The 17,783-nt window shown below is 37.5% G+C and overlaps 1 long non-coding RNA gene across 2 annotated transcripts in view; it reads right to left on the reverse strand.

Moving 5' to 3' along the window:
* Positions 1–657: 657 nt before the first annotated feature.
* LOC309810150 overlaps positions 658–17,783 on the reverse strand; it is a 35,148-nt gene continuing 18,022 nt past the window's right edge. Inside the window, exons 3-5 of one of the 2 annotated variants that reach the window (XR_014294950.1) lie at positions 3,427–3,541; positions 2,806–2,872; positions 658–1,456 (exon numbers count right to left, since the gene is read on the reverse strand). This is a non-coding gene — a long non-coding RNA (uncharacterized lncRNA). The remainder of the gene's footprint in view (positions 1,457–2,805; positions 2,873–3,426; positions 3,542–17,783) is intronic. The other variant, XR_014294949.1, reaches the window with a different exon arrangement.

Genomic DNA, 17,783 nt, shown 5'->3' on the forward strand with positions numbered 1-17,783 from the left:
ACAATGACTCAACACCTTCAGATGTGATCATAGCCTTCTTTCCTTCTAGGGAAATTCATAAAGATATAGAACTAGAGTCTCACTTTCATGAACCAAATTCACCTCTAGAAATGAGGCTACATGCCACAGAGAGAAAGCCAGTACGGCATGCACAGTATGTGGGACTCAGCCCAGCAGCTCAAATCAGCCAGTGAGGTTTCACAAAAAAGAAAAAGGCAAATACACAGAGAAGCAGCCACTACATTGATGCCCATGTTACACAAGTGGAACAGGTACATCCACCCTCTCCTGGTGCCAGAGCCCAAGCCAGACACACCCAGACTCTCCCACTCACAGGGCCACCAGGGCTGGTCTGAATTCAGTAAATAGAAGCTTATAGCATGGGGAGAGGTGAGAGCTGTGTTTGATGCCAATCAACATATGCATGATTACCCAACAAGGAAAATGAAGAAAAGCAACACCTGTACCTGTTTCTATTAAATTCCTTTCAAAGGACTTGAGGTAGAGAAATTAGAACTAAGAGAGAATGGTATTAGTTCAGTAAGTATGAAATAAGCACCAACCCTCTCTAAAGCAACTTTCCAATTCCAGTAGAAGAATTTTCAATGATGAGCCAGCAAAACACAGTTCCAGCTGCCCTCAGTAGCACTTATTGGTTTGCTGTAAATACATTAGTTAGACTGCTGAAACAACTGAAAAAAACTAAAAGAAATTAAAATAATAATACTGTGATGATGATAATAATAATTGTAGTTACTATTTATTAAGCACTTATTAGGCACCAGTTTGCTATATTTAGCTACATAGCTTAATCTTCATAACAGTCTGTGAAGTAGGTTTTATTGTTCCCATTTTACAGATAAGGAAGCTACATCAAATGTAAATTAAATATCTTTCCCAAGAATACTAGCTAGAGTTAAAGAGCCATACTCAAACTCCACCTGAACTGTTTCCACTTATACCAGGGGTCAGCAAACTATGACCCTTGTGTCCAATCTGTCCTGCTGCCTGTTTTTGTAAATAAAGTTGTACTGGAATGCAGACATTCTCATTCATTTATGTATTATCTATGGTTGCTTTGGTGCTATAACAGCAGAATTAAGTGATACAAACCATATGGCCCACAAAGGGTAAAGAGTTTACTATCTGGCCCTTTAGAGAAAAAGTTTGCCACCTTCTGCAATGCAGTATGCCATTAAGATTTTTTAAAAGGTTGAGTACAATAAATACTTTCAGAGAATTATGAAATTCTAAGAAAGGGGAGTACACTGCAATCAATTTCGTTGTTAGGGCATTCTGCCTGTGCATAGATCTTTCTTCCACTCCTTAAAAACTCTGCTGGGGAAAGAATATTTATTTCAAAAGTTAGAATCTGAATTTTTTCAGGTAATCCCAGTCCTGCTTCCAGCTCCTTCTCACTTTAAGTTCTCACAGGACATCTCATCAAACTAGGCACCTAAGAGAGAAAGAGAGGAAGTAACACAATGAAAAAATAGTGCTATAGTTTCAGGGAACTTCTATTCCATTCTCAGACCCTGACTGCCTGCCACAGGGGGACTCCAAAGGAACAGCATGCCAAATTGCAGGGTTCACTTAGCTTAGGCTTGTCAGATTGGTGCACCTGGGTGGATTAATTTATAGACTAGGATAATAGAATTTTAATATGGAAGGCACATTAGCTAATAACCAACTGAGATGATAGAGTTTATCAACTTGAAAAACAAAAACCCAGCAAAGCTGGGTAACTTGTCCAAGATTAAAAACATATCAACAGAGAAAAGGCCTCTCTTATCCATTCTGCCAAACATTCGATAGGATCTATCGAATCCTATTCACTAGTGTCCATATATTCACTAATTTCATGTCCTTTATCAAGGCCACAACTTCGATGGAAAGAGCACCTTTGGGGAATCAGGCAGACTTGGGTCCAAGCCCTGACTTGGTCCCTTACTACTTGTGTAAATTTAGGAAAATCAGTAAACCACTTTAAGCCTTAGTTTTATATAAGTAAAACATAGTTTATTGTTCCCTAACTTTAGAGAAGATAAACTGAGATAGCACATTCAATGCCTAACAATGTATCTGGCACATAGTAGGAACTTTCTCAATATATGGAAAACACTAGTATCGTTCTTACAAGATGAGTAAAACTGCATCACCTCAGTCTCCTTTTGGACCAAGGTCAGTAGGTATTAGCATTTGGACCAGGTAGCATCTCACTGTTCAAGTATAGATGATAACCTGCTAGCTGGTAGAGGTAAAGAATTCACCTGAGAAAGCTAACTTTTACATTTCTAATCAAGACTTGTACCAGTTGCATATAATTGTTATTGTATGTATAATTTATAGACAACCTTGTTTTTAATTACAAGGTTTTTATTGGAGAGACAGGTTTTGGGGTGAGTCTGCCATCTGACTTGCCAGCACTTGTTGGAAGTTTTTACATTATTCATTTACGTGTGTGTATGTGTGTGTGTTTAGGAGTGCTATTATTAAATTTTGCTGACATATAGTGAGGAATCTGTGATTCAAATTCATCCATATATACACCTCCCCTACAACCCACTCTATCCCTTCACATACTGCACCCATCCCCCATTTATCAAGGGCTAGTTTCAGATTATTTTCAAGGTCGTATACAGATAGGCTCACTTGGAATGGTCCTTGCCTAATTCTCTTTAGCTACTTGTACATGAGAGATAGTAGCAAACACTGCTTAAAATTGAAAATCTTTTCAGTAAGATGATGTAAAGCATGCATGTTATTTCTTCATGCTTAGTGTTGTGAATTTTGTAGAAAGAGTACCTGCAGAAAAAACCATCTTCCCATCGAAGTCAGCAAGTGGTACTGATAGATCAGTGCTATAAACTGCCTACAGAGGAAAAGAGAAAACATGATTATACAAAGCCCACAAGGAATAAAGATACCCTCACAAATAGAAAAATGAAAACAAAATGGAATGGACAGCAATGAAGCAACTCCATGATGACTAAATAATACCAAAAGCCAAACCTTTGTTAAGTACCTCCTACATATGTACATGAAGCTTATATATGAAGCCCAGGGCAGGACATTGTGGAAAAGTATACATGATAATGTTTTGCAGATGGAGGAGTTCTCTTTTGTGTTGCTATTGTCTTTAAATTTCTAACTGTTCTATTAACTAAAAGCATAGGAAAGAGTAGAAGAAATGAAGAGAAAGAGGGAAAGAGAGAGGGAAAGAGGAAAGAATAGGAGAATGAGAAAGAAAAAGTGTCCAGTGTTAGATATCACAGTCCATTAGAACTGCAAGCACTTGGGGCCCATGCACAGCCATGTTCACTTGATCCCACCTCACTGAATCACTTCTTAAAATGACCACTGTGGACTTATGTTATATGTTGCTGAATAACAAATTAAATCACCTCCTAAAAATGAATGGCTTACAATGCCTGTGGGTCAGGATTCTGAGGATGGTGTAACCGGGTCCTCTGCTTCACAGTTTCTCACCAGGCTGCAGTGAAAGCGTCCATCAGGGTTGGGGTCTCATCTGAAGGCTCACCTAGGGAAGGAGCTGCTTCCAAGTTAACACACATGATTTTGGCAGGATTCATTTCCTTGAGGGATGTTGAACTAAGGGCTTCAGTTCCCTGCCAGCTTTGGCTGGAGACTGCCCCCAGCTCCTCTCTCCTATGGCAGCTTTGCTTCATCAGAATCAGCAAGAGAGAGAGTCTTCTAGCAAGATAGAAGTGATAATCTTTTGTAAACTAATCAGGGAAGTGATACCTCCTCTAAATTGCCATATTCTATTGGCTAGAAGTACTAAGTTACTCAAGTGGAGGGGATTACACAGGCATGAATCCTAGGAGGTTGAGCTAATCGAGAGCTATCTGAGAAAATGCCGACCACAACTTGGCAATCTACTCTCAGTATTTTTGTTTGCTAAGTTTTTTTTCTGTCTGATTGCTATTCAAATTACCACAAAAATTCCAAAATAGTCATGGCTAAATAAACAAAACTTTACCTTTGGTTCTAAGTTTATGTTCCTTAGAAAAGGTAGTAGTACATTAGAAGCATTGGGTTGAAATAGAGAAAGCATGAGAACAGGCCCAGGCCCAGTTCTGGCTATAAACTTTTGTCCATGAACCTGATTTTCTCATCTTTGAAATGGGAATAATTATACCTTCTCTGTTTGCCTCATATAACTGTTATGAGGACCAAGGAAGATCACATGTGTCAATGTTTTCCACAGTACAGTAACATAGCACTGGAGGTGCTTGAGATGATTATAGGTGGTACCTGGACTATAGGAGGAAATTTTTTCAAGTATTTGTTTTTAGAGTACATTAGAAAAAACATAACTTGCACAGCAAACCCATGATTTTACAGCTCATGTTGCTTAAATAAGACTTAAATGAAGTTGGGGAAAAGGCGAGTCAACTTGAAGAAAAATATTAAGAAAATAATGTAATAGTCTAAGAATAGGGCAAACATTGTGAAAGTGGTATACAAATGATTGCATAAATTTGAACATGCTCAATAAATGCATCAAATCTTATTCATTAACTTATGCCCCATGATTCTGGTTTAAGAAGGTAACTAGATATATTCTTTGTTACTAATGGAGCAAACCTAACTACACCTGGTAAAAGAGACGACTGCTTGAAAATCCAATTCTAAATTTTTTGAATACAAATAACCCATCACCTTTTTTATTAACAAAACATTTGTTCCCTGTGCATTTTCTTTTCCTAGCAATGTATTAATAATAACTTCCATTTATTAGGAGCTTACTGTATGCTAAAACGTGTGTATAAAATTTCAATTAATACGTATCCTATGAGGAAGATTGTATTATCATGTCTTTTGAATGAGGAAACTGAAGCTTAAAGAGATTAAACAACTTGGCCAAAATAACTCAGGAAGAAAATAGCAAAGCTAGAATTTAAACTTAGGTCTACCTAGCTCCAAAGCCTGTTTTAATTCTACTCTGCCAGTAATGTCTTAAAGGACTGAACTTCTACTCACTATGCCCACACCTCATCTTTTTTTGACTTCTTACACTTTTACATTTCAGCATTCCAATTTTTTTTCCTCTGGAATGTGGGAAAATATATCAACACCAGGGCATTCAAAACAAGGTCAGAGAACGAGTTTTTTTTTGGGGGGGGGGTTTGTGGGTTTTTTTGTTTGTTTGTTTTTTGCCAAATACCCAGACAGTACATACACATTAAACAGAATAAAAGAAGCAGTTGCTTCCTGGCCCAAACTCTTTCACCCAACTCACTCCAAAGGGTAGAGGAGCAAACAGAAAGATAAAGTTCAGGCACTTCCTAGGGCTCCTTCCAGGCAGGGATGTTGGTACTCACCACTTACTCTGTATGTCCTTTCAACCAAGGACAAGTCTACAAGCAAAGAAGAAGCACATTACCCATGGGCTCCAAACACCTAGTGAGCTATTTAACTGCAAAGAAGTCTTTCCTCAAGAAAAGACAGCATCTGCCTTTTGCTTTTTCAGTATGACTTGTAAGTTCTGACTAAAACCAGATTTTCCAAGTGATAAGGGTAATTAAAATGTGTTTAATTCTCTTTTCAAGAAGAGCTTTGAGCTTTATGTCTTTAGATCAAGAAAAATAGACTTGAAAATCTACTTTGAGAAAACTGATTACTAAAGTTACAGCTCATGAACCAGTGGGAATTAGAATTCAGGAGATAGCATAGAGTGGAAGGTCCTAGATGGGAAATATTACTTTCTATACTTAGATTATCCACTATCCATTTTGTAATAGGAAGCAAGTTTTTGCTTATTTGAGTCATGGGGTATTAATACCACAATATTCAGACCTTAGTGATCACATACAAGGTAAAATGTACTTGTAAAAAGACAAAGTCAGAAGTAAATACATGAAAATGGAAAATTATAAGTAAATATTTGAAAACATGCCATTGAAATATTCTCTAATAATATACAGATTAAATTTAGAAGAGATGTCTTCCCATTGCTCTTCTCTGCCCTCATAGCCCTGGAAGATGACCACCACTAGCAGTACGTGTATGCCTCAGTGGCACATACCATACTGACTACCACAGTCTTGTAGGTTGGGGTATACACCAGATGGGAGCTACCATCATAGCATGGCCACCAACATTCTCTCTTCTCTGAATCCTTTAAAGAGTCCTGGCCAGTATTCCTGCAGAACATCCAACAATCTGGATTGGTTAGACTGTCTCCTCTGTGATTAGATTCACATCAAACGTTCCATCAAAAACACCACGTAGGGCTTCCCTGGTGGTGCAGTGGTTGGGAGTCCACCTGCCGATGCAGGGGACACGGGTTCGTGCCCCGGTCTGGGAAGATCCCACATGCCGCAGAGCGGCTGGTCCCGTGAGCCATGGCCGCTGAGCCTGCGCGTCCGGAGCCTGTGCTCCGCAACGGGAGAGGCCACAACAGTGAGAGGCCTGCGTACCGGAAAAAAAAAAAAACAAAAAAAAACACGTAGATGAACCTCAAACTGTACTAACAAAGTATACATCAAAATCAGTAACATTGTTTTATAAACATTATCTAATACTTCACTGTTAAATTTCAAGTGCTAATTTGAGATTAGGGTGCCAAATTTAAAATCCTAAAATTGCCTTTATATTGCTTATGTTTCTGTTATCTCTTTACTTGAATTTGTTTTGAAACTTTCATTTCAACACTGCCTTGATTATAACCACATCAAACAAAATTTGAGACTAGAGTGTCAAAATTAAAATCCAAAAACTGCCATCATAATGATACTGAATTTTGGCTTATGAGAATTTTTTAAAAACTTTCATTTCAACTATGCCTTGGTTTACAACTGTATCTAGTTCTTCAACACTGAATTATGAGTACTCATTTAATATGGGAATAGCAAAATTAGAAACCCAAACACAACATGCCTTATTCTGGTACGTAGGTCTGTTTCTTGAAGATTTTATTTTAACTCTACCAAGGTTTCTCTAAGATGAATAATAATTTTTCCTTCAGTTTATGATTTTTGTGGAAATGGTTTTATTATTGATTCACTCATATAACAAAAATTCTTTTTAAAGTCTTTATATGATGTGGGTATTGATTTCTCATAAGCCAGACCTTGTATGTTTGAGGGTGGAGTATAAAATATGAAGTATATTCAATTTTAAAATAACCTCTTTTAAGTGTTATTTCTATAATTTGATTAACTTTACAACAAAAATTGCTACTCCTGCTAGAATATAAGAGCCATGAAGATGGGGATCTTTTACTATTTTGTCAGTGATGTATCTTAAGAGCCTAGAAGAGTGCCTGGCACATAACACTCAATAAATATTTGTTGAGTGAGTATTAGATGAATTGAACAATCAAAACAGACTTGCACACAGAAATGAGCAACCATGAAGAAAAGCATTCCTCATTCAGAAAGGGCATTATTTTTAGATAATTTTCTAATAATATTGCCTTGCTCGCTATTTTTTTCACTTAGTAAGAGTACATATATGAAGAGAAACTTTAGAAGAAACTCTTATCAGGGATATTATGTGGTAAATGTCTTCTCCTGACATTGTTTCTGAGTGTTTTTTATGTAGTTCTCTGAATTTTCTCAATAGATTATTCCAAGTTTGAATTCAATAGATTATTCTAATATGAATTACAGGCATACCTCATTTTATTGCACTTCACTTTATTGTGCTTCACAGATATTGTGTTTTTTATAGATTGAAGATTTTTGGCAACCCTGCATCAAGCAAATCTATTGGCACCAGTTTTCCAACAGCATATGTTCACTTTGTGTCTGTTTGTCATATTGTGGTAATTCTCACAATATTTCAAGCTTTTTATTATTATTATATTTGTTATGGTGATCTGTGATCAGTTTCTCTGATATTATTGTTGTAATTGTTTGAGGCCACCATGAACTATACCCACAGAAAGAAGGCAAACTTAATGGATAAATGTGTGTGTTCTGACTGTTCCACTAACCTGCACTTCCCTGTCTCTCTCCCTCTCTTCAGGCCTCCCTATTCACTGAGACATGACAATATTAAAATTAGGCCAATCAATCACCCTACAATAGTATTCAAGTGGAAGGAAGAGTTGCAGTTCTCTCACTTTAAATCAAAAGCTAGAAATGATTAAGCTTAGTGAGGAAGGCAGGTCAAAAGCCAAGACAGGCCAAAAGCTAGGCCTCTGCACCAAACAGTTAATCAATTTGTGAATGAAAAGGAAAAGTTCTTGAAGGAAATTAAAAGTGCTACTCCATTGAACACATGAGTGATGTAAAAGAGCCTTATTGCTGATATGGAGAAAATTTTAGTGGTCTGAACGTAAGATCAAACTAGCCACAACATTCCCTTAAGAAGCCTAACCTAGAGCAAAGCCCTAACTCTCTTCAATTCTATGAAGGCTGAGAGAGGTGAGGAAGCTGCAGAAGAAAAGTTTGAAGCTAGCAGAGGTTGGTTCATGAGGTTTATGTCTCCATAACATAAATGTGCAAGGTGAAGCATCAAGTACTGATGTGGAAGCGGCAGCAAAATACCCAGAGATCTAGCTAAGATAGTTAACAAAGGTGGCTGTATTAAACAACAGATTTGCAATTTAGACAAAACAAACTTGTATTAGAAGAAGATTCCATCTTGGACTTTCATAGCTAGAGAAGAGAAGTCAATGGCTGGCTTCAAACATTCAAAGGATGGGCTGACTCTCTTGTTAGGGGCTAATTCAGCTGATGACTTGAAGTTGAAGCCAGTGCTCATCTACCATTCTAAAAATCCTAAGACCATTAAGAACTATGCTAAGTCTACTCTGCCTATGCTCTATAAATGGAACAACAAAATCTGTATGACAGCACATCTGTTTACACGTGGTTTACTAAATAAATATTTTAAGCCTGCTACCGAGACCTACTGCTCAGAAGATTCTTTTCAAAATATTACTGCTCATTGACAATGCACCTGGTCACCCAAGAGCTCTGATAGAGACATACAATGAGATTAAGTTTGTTTTCATGCCTTCTAACACAGCATTTATTCTGTAGCCCATGCATCAAGGAGTAATTTTGACTTTAAAGTCTTATTACTTAAGAAATACATTTCATGAGGCTACAGCTACCATAGACAGTCATTCTTCTGATGGATCTGGGTAAAGTAAATTGAAAACCTTCTGGAAAGGATTCACCATTCTAGACGCCATTAAGAACATTCATGGTTTATGAGAAGAGGTCCAAATATCAACATTAACAAGAGTTTGGAAGAAATTGATTCCAACCTTCATAGATGACTTTGAGGGGTTCAAGACTTCAGTGGAGGAAGTAACTGCAGATTTGGGGGAAATAGCAAGAGAACTAGAATTAGAAGTGGAGCCTGAAGATGTAACTGAATTGCAGCAATCTCATGATATAACTTTAACAGATGAGGAGTTGCTTTTTATGGATGAGCAAAGAAAGGGTTTTTAAAAATTTATTTATTCATTTTTGGCTGCGTTGGGTCTTTGTTGCTGCGCGTGGGACTCCTCTACCTGTGGTGAGCGGGGGCTTCTCCTCTTGTGGAGCACAGGCTCCAGGCACACAGGCTTCAGCCGTTGTGGTTAGCGGGCTCTAGAGTGCAGGCTCAGCAGTTCTGGCGCACGGGCTTAGCAGCTCCGCGGCATGTGGGATCTTCCCGGCCCAGGGCTCGAACCCATGTCCCCTGCACTGGCAGGCGGACTCCCAACCACTGCACCACCAGGGAAGCCAAAAGTGGTTTCTTGAGGTGGAATCTATTCCTGGTGAAGATGCTGTGAAGAGTGTTTAAGTGACAGCAAAGAATTTAGAATATTACATAAACTTAGTTGATAAAGCAGCATCAGGGTTTGAGAAGACTGACTCCAGTCTTGAAAGGAATTCCACTGTGGGTAAAATGCTAGCAAACTCCATTGCATCTACAGAGAAATCTTTCATGAAAGGAAGAGTCAATGGACACAGCAAACTTCATTGTCGTCTTATTTTAAGGAATTGTGATATCCACTCCAATCTTCAGGAACCACCACCCTGATCAGTGAGCAGCTATCAACATGGAGGTAAGACCCTCCACCAGCAAAAAGATCATGACTTGCTGAAGACTCAGATGATGGTTAGCATTTTTTAGTAATGAAGTATTTTTTAAATAAACTTATTTATTTATTTTTGGCTGCATTGGGTCTTTGTTCCTGCACATGGGCTTTCTCCAGTTGTGGTGAGCGTAAGCTACTCTTCGTTGTGGTGCACGGGCTTCTCATTACGGTGGTTTCTCTTGTTGCAGAGCATGGGCTCTAGGCGCGTGGGCTTCAGTAGTTGTGGCTCACGGGCTCAGCATTTGTGGCTTGCGGGCTCTAGAGTGCAGGCTCAGTAGTTGTGGCGCATGGGCTTAGCTGCTCCATGGCATGTGGGATTTTCCCGGACCAGGGCTCGAACCCGTGTCCCCTGCATTGGCAGGCAGATTCTTAACCACTGTGCCACCAGGGAAGTCCCTTCAGTAATAAAGTATTTTTAATTAAGGTATGCACTTTGGTTTTTTAGACATAATGCAATTTAGCACTTAATAGACTGCAGTGTAGTGTAAACATAATTTTTATATGCACTAGGAAACCAAAAAATTTGTTCAACTTGCTTTATTGCGATATTTGCTTTATTGCAGTGGTCTGGAACTGAACCTACAATATCTCCAAAGTCTGCCTGTATATTTATATCTTGGGAACATGTCCTTATATACAAATAATCAAAGAAAATGTTAAGACTACAATTTTTTAAATAAAAAAGAATTAACAGTGTAAAGAAGTGTAAAAAATCTTCAGAGTGATTAAGCAAATTTAGGGATGGAAGAGGTGGTATCAACATATTTTATCAAATTATTTTGCTGGACAAGTTTCAGAATTACTATAACATCTACTATTTTTTTCTGAAAAATAAATGAATCTTCCATGCTAAAATTGTGACATAAAATTTCATTTCTACATTTGTCAGTATAAATTAGTCTACGTTTAAAATTTGCACTCTTCTCTGAGCTCTAGACTAATATTGAGCATCTCCACCCTGGATATATCACCATGTCTCAAGTTCAAACTCTCTGAACTCAAACTTGTGATCTTTACCTCAAACTGCATCCTCATCCAGTGTTCCCTGTTTTGGTAACCATGATCAGCAGTACAGCTCTTCAGCTGTACAAACCTGCATAACATCTTCCTCTCCTTTATCTTCTATCTCAAGTTTATTGCTAAACACTGTTGAAGTTATTCCTTCATTATTAAATATATCTTAAAGCATTCTACTTCTCTCCATCTTGCATACAGACACTTTAGTTCAAACTACCAAAATCTCTCCTCTGAACTCCCAGCCTGCTAGTATCTGCTCTCGCTTCTTCTCCAAACCATTCTCCAATGTGCATGTAAAGTGATTTTTTTCTTTTTTTATGTAACTGAAAATCTGGTCACATCACTTCAATGGCTTCTCCTTTTCTTAAGATAAAGATAAAAATTCTTACCATGGCCTATACTGCCCTACAAGATCTTGCTGTGCTTCTTTTTCCAACCACAGTAGCCATACTCTCCTCCTCCATCCCCATGCTTAACCATAACTCCTTCAATATGTCCATGCTTTCTCCCACCTCACAGCTTGCCAGATGCAGTTCTTTCAGCCTGGAATGCAACTACTGCCCCATTCCTTTGATTAGTTAATACCAACATAATTTTGTAGATCTCACCTCAAATATCCCTTAATTTCCTTGACCACCAGACTAACTCAGTTCCCTCATTATGCATTCACAGAGCATCCAGGACATTTACCTAATGGCAGTTACCATGTTTTGTAGTTAATACTCTCTGATTTGCTCATCACTTACACCTAGCACATAGTATCTGATATTTTGTATGGACTCAATATCAAATTTCTTAATGGATAAGTAAAATATTTTACAGATAGCTAATAGTTCAAGATTTTATTTTAGCATTGTTACTGAAAATATGGTTGAATTAAATGTGGATTAAGAATGTATTTTTAGGAAGATATGAACATGTTGGTATTATTTACATCACACACATGACATATTGGTAATATATGAGAGGACGGCTTCATGAGAGGCAAGAAAGTTAAAAGCAGCAATAAAAAAAAGAGTCCATCGGGATACAAAGCTGTAGAAAGAAACTACAGTCAGATGAAGACTGAGATTATTGTATCTAGCAACAAGAAAATCATTGGTAACCACTTGCCAAGTGGTTACCCAGATTCTGAATGAAAGCCAGATTACAAAAGATGGAGGAGTGAATGGAAATAGAGATAACATTCCTCTTCCAAGGAGCTTAAATTCTGAATATGTAGCTTCTCTAGCAATTCATAAGGTAATTATTTAATTGTGTCTGTGCTGTGTGATTAGATCTACAAGAGCAACAATTTCAGATGAGAAAAAACATCCACTTTTCATTTCACAGTAACTCATGAAGATGGAGGCTTGAATGTAGGGCTGGCTCCACAGCATATCATATAAATCAAATATTCAAGCCAATTCATCCTGCTGAGATATTTGTATATGTGCTTGTACAGGCACATGCATTTTTTAAAACAAAGAAGACTCGTAAAAATTTTAAAAACTTTCTAAAAAATTACTACATTTTATAGAGAAGGTTTTATGCCAAGAGCCCTGGGGGGTAAATACACTTTAACAGAAATGTATGAATCATGGATTTCCCTGGTGGCGCAGGGGTTAAGAATCTGCCTGCCAATGCAGGGACACGGGTTCGAGCCCTGGTCCGTGAAGATCCCACATGCCGTGGAGCAGCTAAGCCCGTGCGCCACAACTACTGAGCCTGCACTCTAGAGCCCGTGAGCCACAACTACTGAAGCCTGCCTGCCTGGAGCCCGTGCTCCAGAAAAAGAGAAGCCACCGAAATGAGAAGCCCACACACAGCAATGAAGAGTAGCCCCTGCTCGCCCGTGTGCAGCAATGAAGACCCAACGCAGCCAAAAATAAATAAATAAATTTATAAAAATGAAAAAGAAATGTATGCATTATACCTACTGAAAGATTAGTACTAAACATAGCTCAGAAATAACATATCTCTGAGGAAAAAAAACACAAATTAAATATGTAATTTATGCCAAATAACAATCTTCAAAAGAAAACTAAAAGTAAAATTCTCAATTCACTGATCTTTTTTTAGCATATTTCAAGAAATTAAGTAACTATCTCTACTTTGAGAAAATGTTTTTCAGGTAACTCAACCTCTCATTTCCCCCTCCTGATATTCCATCTACAATAGTAAGAGTTGTGAAATTCACCAGATCCTAACATTAAAACTAGACATCCAATATAAGAGAAAGACAGAGAACTTCATGTCACAAGTAGTTACTGACTCCTATATTGCTGTATTATTCAACATGTCTAAGTTGAGCAGTAAGTCCTCTGGACATTCATGTAGGTGAAAATGTATGTAAATATTCTGACCTAAGAAACTAATTATGTTTTATTTATAAACACAAAGGCTTAGAAATACTATGACCAACTGGGTAACAGTAAGGTCCCCAGCACTCAGGTTGTGCTTTTTAAATACCATTTCCCACTAAAAAATAATCAGTGCTCCATTGAGAAATGGTTGATACCATGCGTAGTGCAGGAAATGTACCAGATAAGAGTGGAATATATTGTCATACCAGAAATCAAGGATTCTGTCAAAGACTACTGAAGTCATGTTAAAAAGACTCAAGAGCCAACTTGCAGGAGCTCCCAGTGGCCAAAGATAGGGCTTGAGCATCAATAGGAATGATAATTATAGTAAATTGAAACACACCAATTATGTTTAAATGCATATGTTTACAATAATTTAAAAATCAGTAATCACCTTTGGAAGAGGCTAGGGACTCAACTCACCATTTTGAAAACTTGAAAATAAAGTATTCATTCTGTCTCTTATATATACCTGAGGGCAACCAAGTAGATAATAAAGAAAATTTTCTCTTTATAGAAGTATTCCAGCTAGTGGATGAAGAAGTGTTGATAGGATTAAAATATCACCATTTTGAAACCCCTAAGGAAATATTAGATCTAAGAAATAATTATCGGTGGCTGCTGAAGTCATAGAAAAAGAGACAATCGATTATGTGCCTCTTGGTGGAAGTTTACAATTCTACTTATGAAGTATTTTTGCCAAAATATCAAACCTGAGTCACATCCAAACTCTAGATCTAAATAACAAATGATAAGAAATACAAGTGACAGAGAAAAATGTTAAATGTCATCATGAAGAAGCATTCTGTAAAGTCCAGACTTCAGAAAACTACAGAATTAACAACTCAATTCCTGCAACAAATCAATTGAAAGGGAGAAGAAGAAGAAGAAAGAAAAAGAAAGAAAGAAAGAGGGGAACTGATAGATTAGAAGAGACACAAGAGACTGGTAAAAATTTCAATCAATTTCAATGTGTTGATTTTATTTTCATCCTTATTCATATAAATAAATTATTAACAACAGTTTTTAAAAAGCAATGAAAAGTGATATGTGTAAAAACTGGAAGAGACTCCATGTGGACTGAATTGTGTCCCCCAAGATTCATATGTTAAATCTCTAACCCCCAGTACCTCAGAATGACTGTATTTGAAGATAGAGCATTAAGGTGATTACGTTAAAATGAGGCTGGGGTGGGGGCTAATCCAATCTGACTAGTGTCTTTATAAGGAGAGGAAATTTGGACGAACAAAAGAGACACCAGCAGCTTGCATGTTCACAGGGCAACTATGTAAAGCGGCAGCAGGAGAGAGACCATCTGCAAGCCAAGGAGAGAAAACCAAAACTGAAAAAATAAAATTCTATTGTTAAAGCCACCCAGTCTGTAGAATTTTGTTATGTTAGCCCTAGAAGACTAATACAGATGCTAAAATGATGTGTATGTCCATGATTCAATTAGACTTAGAACCATTTATGGGGATATAGAAGGAGCTATACTGTGGATCCTGGAGCAATAAATCTCAACTGATGAAATGGAGAGAATCAAGCCTCCTGGTGAGATGGGGGTCATACATAGCTTGAAAAAGCCACGAAAATGATTCTGAATTTCTTTCTCTCCCAACTTATAATCACTGTCTTAGATCCAACCAAAACACACACACACACACACACACACACGCACACACACAAGTGAGGACATGATTATGGAACTACTTCTCTTGGTCACTCAGCTGATTTTATTCACACTTTTATAGTGACTTCATATATAGTTTCACCAACTAGAATATAAACATTTTCACTAGGGATCTGAATTATTTATAATGTTGAAATTGATTCTATCCTTTCTATTAACCTCCTAAATTCTATGCCAACTTACTGTTTACTTTCTCTCCCTTCTCACTTGTAAATAATCCACCCTATTAAAAGGCAGAACTGTGACTATTCCAAATTTCAATTGCCCACTATGTTCCCATCCATTTCATCTCTTAAATGTGTTTAAAGCATTAACAACAGGTTGTGTTTCACCCTAGAGACATCTGGGTTTCAGGAAGAGGTAAAACGTTTCATTATCTCACTCTATTGTCCAAGACAAATGTGCTATTGTATTATGTGTGAAAAGTCACCTTTGAAGTCTATTAAGGATATGTTGTGAGGTGAGCCATCTGGAAAACACAATGTAGACTGAAAAATAATTATAAACTAGTTTATTGTGTTTTCTTTCCAGTTAAGCCTACAATGACAGCTGCTAAAAACCCTATGTAGTGTAAATGGTAGAGGCTCTGAAGCCACACAGGTTAGACTACACCTCCAGCAATGATTAGCTAGTATGCAAGTGACTTAACTTCTCTTTTGTCTTGCCTGTAAAAATGAGATACGAGTGCATGTTGCATAAGAGTTTTATGAGGATTAAATAACATAATACTTTAAAACATTTGGAACAGAGTAGACAACAAGTGTAATTTCTCCTCTCATCTTTTAAGCATAGAGGATATTTAATATTCTTTACATAGAGAATATTAGAAAATCCAATATTTGGAAACCAGATTGAGCAGGTTGGTTTTGTAAAGAAGTCCACTGAGCTTCCATGTGGTTTCCTTTAAATTTCAGGGGAGAAAAAGGTCTTGGAAAATCAAGTCTGAAGCTTCCTCAGGAATTCTCAGTTTGGAGTGGGTTAGGACCACCCAGATTTTGCTTAATAGAGAAGCGCTGTCCATGGTGCTAGTAACCACGCATACCCTGGCAAAGTTTTTCCCTGCCCAAAGTTCTTTTCCAGTCAATTTGTCTAGTGCAGCTCACATATCTGCCTCTGGGAAGATTATCAATATTTCTGCTCTTTGGGTTTTTTCCTATCTTAACATTCTTTATCTATGTCTCCTTCAACAACAACAACCATTCTCTTCCATCTTATCAACTTCAAATAGTTTTTATTTCTTAGACACTTTGCCCATACCCACCACTTAAGAAGATGGCTCAAATATTGGCTCAGGCTATATTTTACTAACCTTTTTCTTAAATTTTAAGGAAATCCAAGGCTCAAAGCAAGAACATAGGAAACAGTTAATTTTCAATGCATTCTTTAAAGACTCTCTTCAGCTGCAACACCTCTAAGGAAATTCCCTGCACTTTTTAAGTTCCCCTCTTTCTTACTTCCAAGGTACCCTGTAGATGTATCTTTCAGTAAAGTTAACGCATTAAATTGAAACTCTTGTTGTTAGTTTTGTTAGTTTTTAGTGTCACTAGAAAGAGTTTCTTAAAATCTAGGAGTCTTTTTTATTTTTAAGCACTGGCCAGCTTGTACCCACTCCACTCTTCCTCTCTTCTCCACCATGTCATATCTACCTATGCTGATGAAGCATGCAGTTTCAGAAGACTAGGCCAGGAAAATTCATTTCAGTTTAAGGAAAATTTATGATCTTAGCTTTCATGTTCAACTGGATTTGTAATTCATGCAGCCATACTTTTATGCAGTTATACAAGTATTCATTTTAGAGTTATATACTTATATAGTAATAGTCATAGTAGTAGTAGTATATTAAAGCACTATTTTCATCTATCCCTACGTCTACCTTTTCAAAAAGCAAATCTGCATGTAATCTGTTGTTTTACATCTGAGTTCTTGAGTACCTTGATTATCCATCGCTAGTAGCCTTTCCTTCAGTTCCTCAATCCTAATGCTGTCTTGTCATAGGACAGAACTCTCATAAGAGTAAATTCTATCCTGAACTCATTTTGGTTGGGAAACCTGAAACTTTACCTAGGTTTCCTCTGTTGTTCTGTTGATGAACTAGGATTCTATTTCATCCTGGATGGCCCTCCTCTGGAAGCCAGACATCGCTACCTCTCTGACCATTGCCAGGAGTGCCTCTATTTATCATATTTTGTAACCCACACGAGGAATTTATATTTTCCATCCTTACAATTCTAATATCTGTGGCCTGGAAGTCTTGGTTCATATAGAGAGAACAATTTTACCATGAGATGTTGGAAGAGTCCCATTTAAGCTCTAGATGCTGCCCAATCACTTCAGGCTTTTCGTGCGAAGAGACCAGTTAGGAAGTAAAGGAGTCATCTCTCCTAAAGAGGATAATTGATCATGTTTATCAGGAAAAGATAGGGCTTCTGAATCTAGAAGCATTCAGGAAAAAAGCATTTGATATCCAGGTAATCCACTGGAATATCTCGATATTTATCTGTCCAATTGTGATAGTAAATGGACAAGTATACCAGCCATGGTCTGAAAAGGGCATGGTTACTAGCTCACAACTCTCAGGAATGGGGGTCTACTTAACTTACTAAGTTAGCCACCTAGATAATTAGATGTGCTAAGAGTGAGGGAATCTAGAAAGGGAGTT

Source organism: Mesoplodon mirus (assembly GCF_964341445.2).
Source record: "Mesoplodon mirus genome assembly, chromosome: 1".
Taxonomy (NCBI): domain Eukaryota; kingdom Metazoa; phylum Chordata; class Mammalia; order Artiodactyla; family Ziphiidae; genus Mesoplodon; species Mesoplodon mirus.